Genomic DNA, 14,891 nt, shown 5'->3' on the forward strand with positions numbered 1-14,891 from the left:
ATCACGTTGGCTCATCATTCGATCAAACTGTTCAAAAAGCAGTGGGGGAGCCAGGGTGTGTTCGAGGTGGCCATGACCCAATTTATTCGGGTGCCACCCCAATTTAATGCGCTACTTTCATTCCCTCCAATTATTCACTAATCATTAATCAAACTGTGTATTTCGATGTGCGTCAGCTTCAGCTAAACCCTGCATGGACCAAGTTTGTAGACCCCTGATGTAGGCTATGTTAAAGTTAAATACTAACTTGTGTATTATTCACTCATTACACTGCATCTTTTTGATACATCTTTAATAAGAATAAATTAAAATGCTTATGGTCATTCTCTACATACGAAAAGTCTGCACAATGAAGCAGCAGTAGTGGTATTGAGCTATGTTATTCCAAACAGCCTTGTTGTTACATAGTATAGTTTTGCATTATATTTATTTGAATATACAATATATACTAAGTTGTACAGTAAAAAGTTCGAAAACATGACACAAAATAAATAAAATTGCAGTTTTACATGTATGCATTCACCAGATACTTTTATCCAAAATGAGTTACAGTGCATTCAATACTGCACATTATGTGGGTCGAATGACAATGTGTTTAAAAAAACATTTTAAGGTGTTTACAACAGTATAGGTGGTACAATACATTATTGTCTATTTGCCAGATATAAGGGTTAATTAAAATTATAATCCTGAAAATAGTTTGAAAGTATAAAACAACTTTACCATAAAACTAACATTTTAGATTTATAAATTTAAGAACAATAATAACATATAGCTTATTAAAATTATTTAGCTTAAAGGATAGTTCACCCAAAAACTGAAAATTCTGTCATCATTTACTCACTCTCATGATGTTACAAACATGTTTACATTTCTTTGATCTGATAAACAGGAAGGAAGATATTTTGAGAAATGTTTGACCCCATTCACTATCATAGTAGGAAAAAGAAAAGTAAATGGGGTCCATGAATGGTTTGCTTACAAACATGTCTCAAAATATCTCCATTTGTGTTTATCAGAACAAAGAAATGCATACAGGTTTGTAACAACATGAGAGTGAGTAAATGGTGACAAAATTTTCATTTTTGGGTGAACTATCCCTTTAATGTTTTTAATTTCTTATGGGCATTCATAGCAGTTGCACCCTTTGACTTTCTGGTTGCACCACCTGACCTCTGCAATGAATTTGCATTTAAAAGACTTCTTTTTGGATGTTGTTATAAGCTCAAATTCATAAATATACCCTATAAATACAATTATAAATGTGTTTAATAAAATATATTTTTTTCTAATTTTACATTGGTTGTACCACCTGACACAGAATTACGTTCAAATGGCAATTTTTTCAGTTTTTGAGAGAAATCTACAAACTTTTCATTCAGCCATAAAGACCACCTGGGGTTCACTGGATGATTTAATATAATGTACTGTTTATACTACTGTTAACGTCTTAATCATGGGATGGGGCATTTATCCATGTTTGCAGTTGTATTACCCTGACATTTGAGAACATCCAAATTGTTGGACAAAAGTTTTTCAATTAGGCTATCTTAATTTTTTATATGAAATTTGTTTTCAAGAAAAGGTTTTAAACATAAAATAATGCCTTTGTATTTGTATGGACAGTTGCCCCGCTTGCCATTTATTGATTTCAAGTTTGAGGTACCAAAACAAAAATTACTATTTATTATTAGTATTTAGTAAAATTTATTCATGAAAATATTTAAAGGGCACCTATGGTCCGATTCACGATTTTACGTTTCCTTTGGTGTGTAAGTGTGTATTAGTACATGTTAACGATATGCAAAAGCTACAAACCCCAAAGTAAACGATGTCTCCAACGTAAATCTCTTTTCTTGGACTAAAACAAAAACACATGGATTGTAGGCAACAGTTTACTTCCTGGGCCTGTTGACGTAGACAAGACCGACATTATCATAATTTCTCCCGCTTCAGACTCACAGTCTGTAAGTTAACTCTTGTTAGCATTGCATTGTGACTGAATCTTTCAAACATGGTAAAGACCGTCGCATTTCCGGCTGACGTCAGATGCATTCAGGCCAATCCCAACGGACAGATTAGCATAAAATCAGTGCATTTTATGAAGAGAAGTGAATCTGGAGCTACAAAAATGTACGGTATGTGGAAAATAATGTATTTTATAAACCACGCAATACACAAAATAAAGTTTTTAGCAATGAAATAGGTGCTTTTAAACTAAATAGGTTTTTATAAATTGGCTATCGCAGTGATTTACCAGTTAAGCTACAGTACAGGAACATATACGTTAAACGTGTTGACTTCAACCACATTTGCGGAAGTTACTTTCATTTATTACTTCCTCACAAACTCCACTCCTGTGCCCACCTCATAAAACACCCTGTCTGTAATGTTCGGCTGAATTTAATTTGCAGGAGCGCCACTGCTGATCTTCATTGTGTGATGGAGTGGCAAATCCTCAGGTGGCCCATCAGGTCATTAGACTTTACTGCCATGTCTTTCACTTTCTGGAGGTCTAAATGGGCTTCTGGCTGTTTTACTCCCACAATAGAATAATTGGAGACGGGTCACGTGAGCGCCTATGACTCATCTATAGACAAAAGACAACCGTGGGGAACGAACAGAAATACTTCATCTATACACCTGATCGTTTCACTCAGTGTACTGTACCAATAAGGCTTAAAAATACTTGCTAGAGATGCAAATAGGTTCACAGAAGATTTTGTATTGGATTATGTATTTTATGGCTGTATGTTAAAACTAATGGGTCTGGGTTGAAAAAGACCCTTTAGTTCCTTTTGATGGATGGAGTAACCACACCATCTGGAAAGGCAAAAGGCATTTTTCTCCATTGATCCCATTCGTAATTAGCGTGTTTTATATATCACAGATATATTTCTTTACAGTATAGATGTTGTTCATTTTTGGGGATAAAGGGGCTTTAAGGACTGTGTATGTTCTGGTGCATCATCCAGTCAGTTTTGTTATGTTACATGATATTTACAACTTAGGTGATTGGCTAAAAATATCCTGTGGTCTCATGAGGCTCTCATTGGTTTATTAAATGACATTACTGTAGTTACAATGAATTATATCGGGGAACACAAATGCATGATGCATGAATGTGCCATCCACCCAGTCTCACAAAGTTTCGTGATATAGTCACGTTTTTTTTTTTTTTATCTTTTTTCGTGCTATTATCACGAAATTTCGTGTTTTTTCGTGATCGTATAACGAATTCCTGTTTTCGTGTGATTATCACGTATTGGTTACTCGACTGTTTTGTACTATTTTTAAACCATTGTCGCTTCGGTTTAGGGTTAGATTTGGTGCTTGCATTAGAATGTCACTTTATATATTGATGTATATACTATTTTTTCTGATTTATTTTTTTATATGTCACCTGGCGTTAGGGTTAGAGTTGGGTTTGGTTAGGGATGTCATTTTATGTAAATCTAACCCTAAACCGAAGCGACAATGGTAAGAAAATAGGACAAAACAGTCGAGTAACCAATACGTGATAATCACACGAAAACAGGAGTTCGTTGTACAATCACAAAAAAACACGAAATTTCGTGATAATAGCACGAAAAAATAATAAAAAAAAAATACGTGACTATATAACGAAATTTCATGAGACTGGGGATATCATATATTCAACCTGTATGCCGAAACACTACTGACTTCGTGATTGGTTGATAGATGGAGGGTGGCGCATCAGGCCAAAACACAAAATGACAACATAAACATCAGTTGAGGGCTGCAACTCCACTTTTTAAATGGCAATATCCTGGCCGGACCACTGTTGTCATTGATATAAGTATTTGAAATGAACATGATTTCTTAATGTCTAGTGACATATCAGAGCCATTTTATGATTAATTGATATAAATTTCTTAGATACATAGCTTATCTCGTAAAACTAGAAATAAAATTAGCAAAATGTGCGGTGAAATCCTAAAGCATAAAGCTTATTTTTATTACGCGAATGGCGGTGTGAGGTTAGAAAATGTAGGAATTACATACTATTCAAAATGCAATGACAATGAATGGCAATTAAACATTTTGTCTGTGCATATGAGACCTCTTTGATCCCAGGCAATGCAAACCTAATATAGTTTCCTATCAAGCAGCATATACTCAAGTTATACTTTGAAGTTTCTGCCTCTTCTGCTTTGATCTCATTTCAATTAGTTGTATTAGCTGGCACGACTTGTAAGTGCATGTGTGCATGTAATTTTACTTTAAGTGTGACCCAACTCCCGGCAATCTATGTCTATTACATTTTTTTCAACCAAAATACCCTATAAAATGCCCTGCATATAATAGGGCGGCACTTTACAAAGTGCAGATTGAAAAATTACATTAGATAATTTTTAAACAGTCTTTTATGTGACTCTTTGTGCCAACTCTTGTGATTTATTTTGAAACCTGAGCCCAACTGTTTGCAACCTGGATTTTTTGCCGTGTGTTTTTAACACTTACACAGAAATACGCTCTGCTCATGTTTCATTAATGAGCTGGATCAAATGTTGCAACACTATGCAGAACTTGATAATGGTGCAATGTGCAAAAATTGCCATAGCCTAGATATCCCTCTAACATTAGCTGGTGTTTGTGAGTATCTGAGAACCTTATGTGGAGCAAATGTGAACATATTTAGCTTGAAAGCTTGATAGCTTGCTTCAACGAAATGTCAGAAAGCATTAATGAGCGAAAAACCCCACAAACCCAGACTTCCCACTGTTATTTTGATTTTAAGCGAAGTAAGCGTGTCTTCAGCGCCCAGGAGGGATAAAGGAGAAGGTAGTAGCTGTCGCTTAGATGAAGCAGTGTTGTAGGATACAGACACCAGAGCAGATGGCAAATCCTCGAGTGAAAAACTTTAATTCATAAGTCACATTTCAGTGCACGAGATTTTGACCTGTGGAAGTGGGCCCAGAAGCCCTTGAGCGGCACTCAATAAAGTCACTTGCGTACTGGGATGTCCTTATTGGTAAGTGATGCATACGACAGCTGCATTACACATCTAAGATCAGTACTTGTGTAGACGATCTACACAAAAAGTGACTTTTATTGCATGTTTGGCAGCTACTTACATTACAGTGGATTAAAGTTATATGTATGTATTCCCTGTGGGTGACGGCCTTGAAATCACAAGTATCATAATCTACCAGTTAATAGTTTACCCAAAAATGGAAATTTTGTCAACATGAGTTGAGTTTCTTTATTGTGTTGAATACAAATGAAAATATTTTGATAAATGATGGAAAGCAAACTGTTGCCAGTACCCACTGACTTCATTCTTTTATTTAGTATGAGATTGTGATGGTGCTTAGTAAATGTTAGATAGTGTGAAAAGTGTGACAACTTACCAAGCTCTCCCCTACTGTTAAAGGATTAGTAAATTTTCTTAAAAAAAAAGAATCCAGATAATTTACTCACCCCCATGTCATCCAAAATGTTGATGTCTTTCTTTGTTCAGTCGAGAAGAAATTATGTTTTTTTTTAGGAAAACATTCCAGGATTTTTCTCATTTTAATGGACTTTAATATAGCCCAACACTTAACAGTTTTAATGCAGTTTAAAATTGCAGACTAAGGACTCTAAACGCTCTCAAACGAGGCATAAGGGTCTTATCTAGCGAAACGATTGAATATTTCGGGTTTAATTTAAAAAAAGCAACCGTTACATTTCAAGGTAAGAATGAAACTACAATGACTGTATGTTTTAAAATAAAAAAAATCTTAATTTTCTAATGTGTTTTAACTGAAACCTCGATTACGTATATGCGGTCGACCAACGCGACTTCCGGAGAACGAACCCGAAAACATGTTCGGGACGTGTCCGGCGGAACTGGCACGAATGGCCACCCTAGTCAAGAGGTCACGGATGACGTATACGAAACTACACCCCAGTGTTTTAAGTGTGGAGAAAGAGGACCGTTCCGACGTTGTTGTATGTCGAATGATACTAATTTATGACTTTGTGTCAGTTTATTGTTTAAATGGTCTGCAAATGTGCGTTTCATAAATGTAGCACGTGATCTTTCGACGTCATTACGCAATTGACCTTTCGCTGGCCTGTCCCCCAAAACGGCCATTGTCCAATCACACATCACAGCAACCGTTACTATGCGAGCACATCCGACAAACTTTAACGCATACAATAAAACAGTGTTGACTGCCCCATCCAGTTAAATGTGTCAAACATTTACGAAGCATAAATACATCTGCACAAAGGTAAGGCTTACAGCTAACTAGTTACAGTGTTGTCTAGATCTACTAACTAGAGGCAAGAACACAAATTGGACCAAAGTTATGATTACCATGAATACATAATTGCCAGAATGTTAACCTACTCTCTAAGCTAAGTTTAATGAGTTATTTTACCAACATTAGTTAACATGTTAGCTAACGCTAGCTACATTAGCTGCTGTTGTGTTGGGACTTTCAGCTCCCCAACTTTATTTTTCGTCAGTTTACGACAAAGTCGAACATAGCTCCCTAAGAATCAACTTAAAATAATTTGTTTTTATCTTTCATGTAGCTTTTTATGAACGGAAAACCTACCCCCAAGTTTCCCAATCCCGTAAATCCTGTGCAATTTTATTATATTAAACATTTTATTTATTATATTATCTGTCCTGCAACTTTTAAGCCAAAGCAATTTCCTATTTGTGAATTCTGGTTATCACCAAAGGAAATAAAACATTATGATTCTCAAAACGGCTATCCTCAAAACAGCAGAGAAATGTTAGTTAGCTTTGAATGGCTTTGAAACACATGTAGCTTTAGCTAGCTAACTTGTATTTTAACAAAATAGCTACTCGCAATAGACATTAATAGACCATACCATATGAAAGAGAACTTACCTGGCAGTGCAAGAGCATGATTGGTCCACAAGGCTGTGCTGGTTGCATTTGAGTTACCGGTCATGTGGTTTCTCATTTTTTGCTTGAGACCGGTAAGCATTAGCCTCAATAGTAGTCGTGTCTCCTTCATTGCGTATTTTTATATTTTGAATATATCCCTCTACTGCATACTGTAACCCCTTTTGCCTCGATCTGGAGGATATCGCGGAGGTATTGCTCCAAAAAAGGTCACTGACACGCACGGATATATCGATTTCCGTCATGGCAATCTGTCGCGCTGGTCATTTGTTTGTCGGAAGTAGCAACAGTAACTAAAGGGGGCGGGGCTCGGCGAAAGGCTAATTACGCGAGGTCGCGCTGACTCGTCACACAGCCGGAGGAAGAAGAGAAGTTGTGGGTTAAAAGTGCATATATTTTATTTTTCTTGCCAAAAATGACAATCGTTTCACTAGATAAGACCCTTATGCCTCGTTTACTGTTAAGTATTGGGGTCCATTAAAGTCCATTAAAATAAGAAAAATCTTGGAATGTTTTTCTTAAAGGAACACGCCCACATTTTGGGAATTTAGCTTATTCACCGTATCCCCCAGAGTTAGATAAGTCCATACATACCTCTCTCATCTCCGTGCGTGCTGTAACTCTGTCTGACGCAGCCCCCGCTAGCTTAGCTTAGCACAAAGACTGGAAATGCATGGCTCCAGCTAGTATACTGCTCCCAATAAGTGACAAAATAACGCGATCATTTTCCTATTTATGTGTTGTGATTTGTATAGTCAAACTGTATACAAATAACAAGGTGATATGAGACACAGCGATCTTTTGGCAGTGTGCATGCTGAGAGCTGTATTCTCTGGAGACGAGGCGCTGCCGCATGGGCGGAGTGATCTGCTCGCAGCACACGAGAAGCCCCTGGTGAGGAGCAGAGAGTTCGGTCAGAATTGTGCAAATCACTCCGCCCATGCGGCAGTGCTTCGTCTTCAGAGAATATAGTTCTCAGTATGTATACTGTTAAAAGATCGCTGTGTCTCATATCACCTTGTTATTTGTACACAGTGTGTCTATACAAATCACAACACATAAATAGGAAAATGATCGCGTTGTTTTGTCGCTTGTTGGGAGCAGTGTACTGGCTGGGGCCATGCGTTTCCAGTCTTTGTGCTGAGCTGGGCTGGCGGGGGCTGCGTCAGACAGAGTTACAGCACGCACGGAGATGAGAGAGGTATGTATGGACTTATCTAACTCTGGGGGATACGGTGAATAAGCTAAATTCCCAAAATGTGGGCGTGTTCCTTTAAAAAACATAATTTCTTCTCAGTTGAACAAAGAAAGACATCAACATTTTGGATGACATGGTGGTGAGTAAATTATCTGGGTTTTTTTAAGAAAATTGACTAATCCTTTAACTGTGTGCATTTATTAAAATATCTTCTTTGGTATGTTCTTGATGATTATCTGAATGCTCCGCACCATTGGGAAAACTGTGTTTGGGAGCTTGCGTGCAGATGCATCTCTTATTTTTGTTTGTTTATCATCTAGTATGTAATTTTCTACAAATATTGAAGAGTTTGGGCAATCTAGAAATACTTAATTAATGCCTGTTGATAAGAGAACAAAATTAGCCATGCTTTAATGATGCTTTAAATTAATAGGCAAACCGCGGGCTAGATGTCGGAGTTTATCTCAGTCTTAATGTAGAATAGTGTTTTATGAAAATAGAATGTCAATATTATATCATCATAAGAACAACATATTAGTTTGCTTGAGCACTTGTGTAAACAAGTAAACATGATATAACCAGGTTGTCACACTATGTTGTAAGCCGTCTTGTAAATAATAAAAAAGTATAGTTTAATGATTGCCCATGGTATCCTATGATTTGTTTTTTTCACATTTAGGCAGGTGTATAGGCTCCTTGGTAGGAGGTTGCTTATAGAGCCCTAATGATATTCTGTTTGTGGCTCAGGTTCTTCCTACAGGCTTATTCTATACAATTCGTCTGCCCATTTCATTGTAAGTTTGCTAATTAAAGTAATTGATGTTTAATAGTTGTCAAGATGTTAAATCCAAGCAATTGTGGTGGGAAATGTAATTTTGCATCCTGGTGTGAACCAACCGCAAACAAACCCCATTAATTAACTAAATTACAGTCAAGTTTTAAATAGGAAAAAACCTCATCTGACAGGAAGAAGCTTTGCATGGTGAATTATATCTGGGTGTTAATTAAAAGCACACGCTCTGTTTAATCATTAAATATTAATTTATTATAGCATGTTTTCATAATTTCCACCTGAACAAGTCAGATTAGTTTTAATAGGTATACTTATTATAGTAAGGAAATAAATAAGCAATAGAATATTCATTCACATATTTCATTAAGAAAACATGGGTATTGATACAGCTGGAACTTATTTTAAAGGAATATTCCATTTTCTTAAAAGAAATCAGATAATTTACTCACCACCATGTCATCCAAAATGTTGATGTCTTTCTTTGTTCAGTCGAGAAGAAATTATGTTTTTTGAGGAAAACGTTGCAGGATTTTTCTTATTTTAATGGACTTTAATAGACACCAACAATTAATACTTAACTCAACACTTAACAGTTTTTTTCAACGGAGTTTCAAAGGACTATAAACAATCCCAAACGAGGCATAAGGGTCTTATTTAGCAAAACGATTGTCATTTTTGACGATAAAAATAACAGATATACACTTTTAAAGCACAACAACTTGCTAGATCTGGTCGTGATGCGCCAGCGTGACCCCACGCAATACGTCATGACGTCAAGAGGTCACAGAGGACGAACGCAAAACTCCGCCCCAGTGTGGAGAAAGAGGACCGTTTCGACGTTGTTGATTGTCAACTGATACTAATTAATGTCTTTGTGTAAGTTTATTGTTTACAATGGTCCGCAAATGTGCGTTTTATATATGTAACACGTGACCTCCCTACGTCACTACGCATTTACGTTAGGTCGCGCTGGACCGGATCTAGATGAGATGTTGTGCTTTAAAAGTGTATATTTGTTATTTTTATTGTCAAAAATGACAATCGTTTTGCTAGATAAGACCCTTATGCCTCGTTTGGGATCGTTTATAGTCCTTTGAAACTCAATTGAAAAAAACTGTTAAGTGTTGAGTTAAGTGTTAAGTGTTGGTGTCCATTAAAGTCCATTAAAATGAGCAAAATCCTGGAATGTTTTCCTCAAAAAACATAATTTCTTCTCGACTGAACAAAGAAAGACATCAACATTTTGGATGACATGGTGGTGAGTAAATTATCTGGATTTTTCTTTTAAGAAAATGGAATATTCCTTTAACACTGAGTGAACTAATCACAACGTCCCACAACATTCTTTCTATAAAATGAATGTGTTTCTCTTTTCATATTACTTAAGATGCAGAAAATGCACTGTACCAAAGACAAGAACTGGCAAGTAGTTACAAAGTTCACAGCGCTTGCAAAAGCAGCAAGTAAGCAGAGCTGAAGCAATAAAAAGCGATGTAATGCAAACTATGCATACACAGAAACTATAGTGATTTATTTATATTGTTTACTACATTAAGTGTTTTCTTGGATAACAGCCATTAATTATGAAATGGATACGAGTAAACACTTGAGAGCAGAAACAAACTTGATCGCCAGGAAATCTGTTTACATGAGCAGGTGTATCGTGTTTATGTTGTGAATTATGTGAAAACCAAACCCCCAAATCTCGCAAATCTCGATGTGATTGGAATGCACCAAAAAGTTTCACACTCGTGTTTACGACTTTGTCTGACATGACCTGAACCACCATTATAAAACAGATCTTGTGCTGTTTGTGTGTCCATGCACATGAATCTTCAAACTCGAAAGAGCATATGTGACCGTGGACCACATAAAACCCTAAGGGTCAAAGCTTTTGCTACAAATATGACATATTGTAAATGATTGTGTTGATAAATCATTATGTATTTCCAATTAGCTTAAGTTTATTCAACTTTATTTGAATTAGACATGTAAAATATTGATACCAATAGCTGGGTTTCCATCCAAATCTTTTCAAAATTCGCAAAAATAAAGAAAAACAAAGAAATGTGAGGTTCATTTCCATCAAGTTGTTTGAGTAATTGACGGTGGTAGTGGTAACCTAGTAACCAACAGCAAACACAACAATGCACGCGTGGATGGAGACAGAACTGCATGTATACACGATGGTGCAAGTTATTAATTTATTAGCAGTGCAGCTTGTAATTGCCAAACTGAATGCTGTGTACAGAGGAAGAAATTTAGGATTTTTGATGAAGACACGAGCAGCAAGGACTTTGCGACGACGTCGAGCCCATTATGGTAAAGACAACTCCAGCAACAGCTACGATCAGTTTAATGTTCGCTAAATACGTCTCAGTTAATTTGGCAAATGCGTTTTAATCTCCCATTATTCGCATGTAGCCTACTCTTTTTCGCATGAATCAAAAACCACCTCAAGCAAGAGTAAAAACTTTTTTGCGATGGGATTTTTAATCGAAAATGGCGTTATTAGGTTTTGATGCCATAGCCCTACTTCAAAATGCGCATAAAATCATATAGCGCTGGAAGCATAGCTAAGGTTATAATAATAATATAATAATAATAATAATTTAATAACTTGCCCCATCGTGACTGCAGTCTTGTCTCCATTTTACAAGCGTACCTTCTTTTGTTACTGTTGGTTGCTAGGTTACCAATACCACCGTCATTCCCTCAAACAAATTTGATGGAAACACACATAATTCGATTTTTTTTTTTTTTTTTGCTAATTTTGAAAAGATTCGCCTCACATTTGGAAGCATGACTACTGTAATAATAATAATATGATTAATAATAATAATTTAATAACTTGCTCCATCGTGACTGCATGCAGTTTTGTCTCCATTTTCAAAGCGTACCTTCTTTTGTTTACTGCTGGTATAGGTTACCAAACCACCGTCATTCCCTCAAACAAATTTGATAAAGCGCACCTAATTCGCATTTGTTTGTTTTTTTTGTTTGTTTTTTTGCTAATTTAATCATGGTGATGGAAACATGGTTACTGTAATAATAATAATAATAATAATAATAATAATAATAATAATAATAATAATAATAATTTAATAACGTGCCACATCGTGACTGCATGCAGTCTTGTCTCCATTTTCCAAGCTACCTTCTTTTGTTTACTGTTGGTTGCTAGGTTACCAATACCACCGTCATTCCCTCAAACAAATTTGATTGAAACACACATAATTCGCATTTGTTTGTTTTTTCTTTTTTTTTTGCTAATTTTGAAAAGATTCGCCGCACGTTTGGAAGCATGACTACTGTAATAATAATAATAAAATTAATAATAATAATAATAATAATAATAATAATAATAATAATAATAATAATAATAATAATAATAATTTAATAACGTGCCCCATCGTGACTGCATGCAGTTTTGTCTCCATTTTCCAAGCGTACCTTCTTTTGTTTACTGCTGGTTGCTAGGTTACCAAACCACCATCATACCTCAAACAAAATTGATGGAAACGCACATAATTCGCATTTGTTTGTTTTTTCTTTTTTTGCTAATTTTGAAAAGATTCGCCTCACGTTTGGAATCATGACTACTGTAATAATAATAATAATAATAATAATAATAATAATAACAATAATTTAATAACTTGCCCCATCGTGACTGCATGCAGTCTTGTCTCCATTTTCCAAGCCCACATTCTTTTGTTTACTGTTGGTTGCTAGGTTAGCAATACCACCGTCATTCCCTCAAACAAACCGTGTGTCTCAATCAGCTCCCTTGTTCAGTAGTCAGGGCACTGATCAGGGAGTCGGCCATTTTAAGGGCTGTCTCAATCGCAAAATCCGTCCAGTGCACTGGAACGTTCGTTCCCTAAAAATTCCCACAATGCAACGCAAAAACCAGTGAACATCGATGGTCCCTATGTTACCTAACCGGAAATCATGTGACCTTTTCTGAAGCTCGCCAACCGAACATCACGTGATCCAACTCAATAAACTTTATGAAATGTTACAGAACTTTTATAAAGACAAACGTTTATTTTAGTTGTAAATATAAACACACATTGCTACACAGTAAGGGACCACAATCTACTCAATATTTAAAAGAATAATATTTATTTAAAATTGTAAATATACTTATTACATTTAAAATGTAATTATATGCCTCCAATTTTATGCACAGATATGTAAGAGAATAATGACAGCATTTTTCACAATGTACTGTTTTTAAAATTAAGTCAGAGAGATGTTGGTTTTGCCGGTTGTTATGAGTAACAGCTGTGAGTGATTACAACGCGCTTAAGCAGCACGTGACAAAAATAAGTGAACATTGTCCCAATGTGAAGTGAGCTAGGGTCCTTACCAGTGCCCGAACCTGTGTACACGATATACTGATTCACGACCTCGGGAGCTAGGGAACGAATTGAGACACACGGAAAATTGATGGAAATGCACATAATTCGCATTTGTTTGTTTTTTCTTTTTTTTTTTGCTAATTTTGAAAAGATTCGCCTCACGTTTGGAATCATGACTACTGTAATAATAATAATAATAATAATAATAATAATAATTTAATAACTTGCTCCATCGTGACTGCATGCAGTTTTGTCTCCATTTCCCAACCGTACCTTCTTTTGTTTACTGCTGGTTGCTAGGTTACCAAACCACCATCATTCCCTCAAACAAATTTGATAAAACGCACCTAATTCGCATTTGTTTTTTGTTTTTTTGCTAATTTAATCATGGTGATGGAAACATGGTTACTGTAATAATAATAATAATAATAATAATAATAATAATAATAATTTAATAACTTGCCCCATCGTGACTGCATGCAGTCTAGTCTCCATTTTCCAAGCCTACATTCTTTTGTTTACTGTTGGTTGCTAGGTTACCAAATACCACCGTCATTCCCTCAAACAAAATTGATGGAAACGCACATAATTCGCATTTGTTTGTTTTTTCTTTTTTTTTTGCTAATTTTGAAAAGATTTGCCGCATGTTTGGAAGCATGACTACAAACCACCGTCATACCTCAAACAAATTTGATAAAACACACCTAATTCGCATTTGTTTTTTTTTTTTTGTTTTTTTTTTGCTAATTTAATCATGGTGATGGAAACATGGTTACTGTAATAATAATAATAATAATAATAATAATAATAATTTAATAACTTGCCCCATCGTGACTGCATGCAGTCTTGTCTCCATTTTCCAAGTACATTCTTTTGTTTACTGTTGGTTGCTAGGTTACAATACCACCGTCATTCCCTCAAACAAAATTGATGGAAACTCACATAATTCGCATTTGTTTGTTTTTTCTTTTTTTTGCTAATTTTGAAAAGATTTGCCGCATGTTTGGAAGCATGACTACAAACCACCGTCATACCTCAAACAAATTTGATAAAACACACCTAATTCGCATTTGTTTTTTTTTTTTTGTTTTTTTTTTTGCTAATTTAATCATGGTGATGGAAACATGGTTACTGTAATAATAATAATAATAATAATAATAATAATTTAATAACTTGCCCCATCGTGACTGCATGCAGTCTTGTCTCCATTTTCCAAGTACATTCTTTTGTTTACTGTTGGTTGCTAGGTTACAATACCACCGTCATTCCCTCAAACAAAATTTGATGAAAAAGCACATAATTGGTATTTGTTTTGTTTTTTTAGTTTTTTGCTATCATGGTTATGGAAACATGGCTACTGTAATAATAATAATAATAATAATAATTTTATAACTTGCCCCATCGTGACTGCATGCAGTCTTGTCTCCATTTTCAAAGCGTACCTTCTTTTGTTTACTGTTGGTTGCTAGGGTACCAATACCACCGTCATTCCCTCAAACAATTTGATGGAAACGCACATATTTCGAATTTGTTTGTTTTTTCTTTTTTTGCTAATTATGAAAAGATTCGCTTCACGTTTGGATGGAAACCCAGCTATTGTTGACCATACCTTTAGAGGCATTTTAAAATAAATTTTGAAAAAAA

This window comes from Misgurnus anguillicaudatus, chromosome 12, assembly GCF_027580225.2.
Source record: "Misgurnus anguillicaudatus chromosome 12, ASM2758022v2, whole genome shotgun sequence".
In the NCBI taxonomy this organism is placed as follows: domain Eukaryota; kingdom Metazoa; phylum Chordata; class Actinopteri; order Cypriniformes; family Cobitidae; genus Misgurnus; species Misgurnus anguillicaudatus.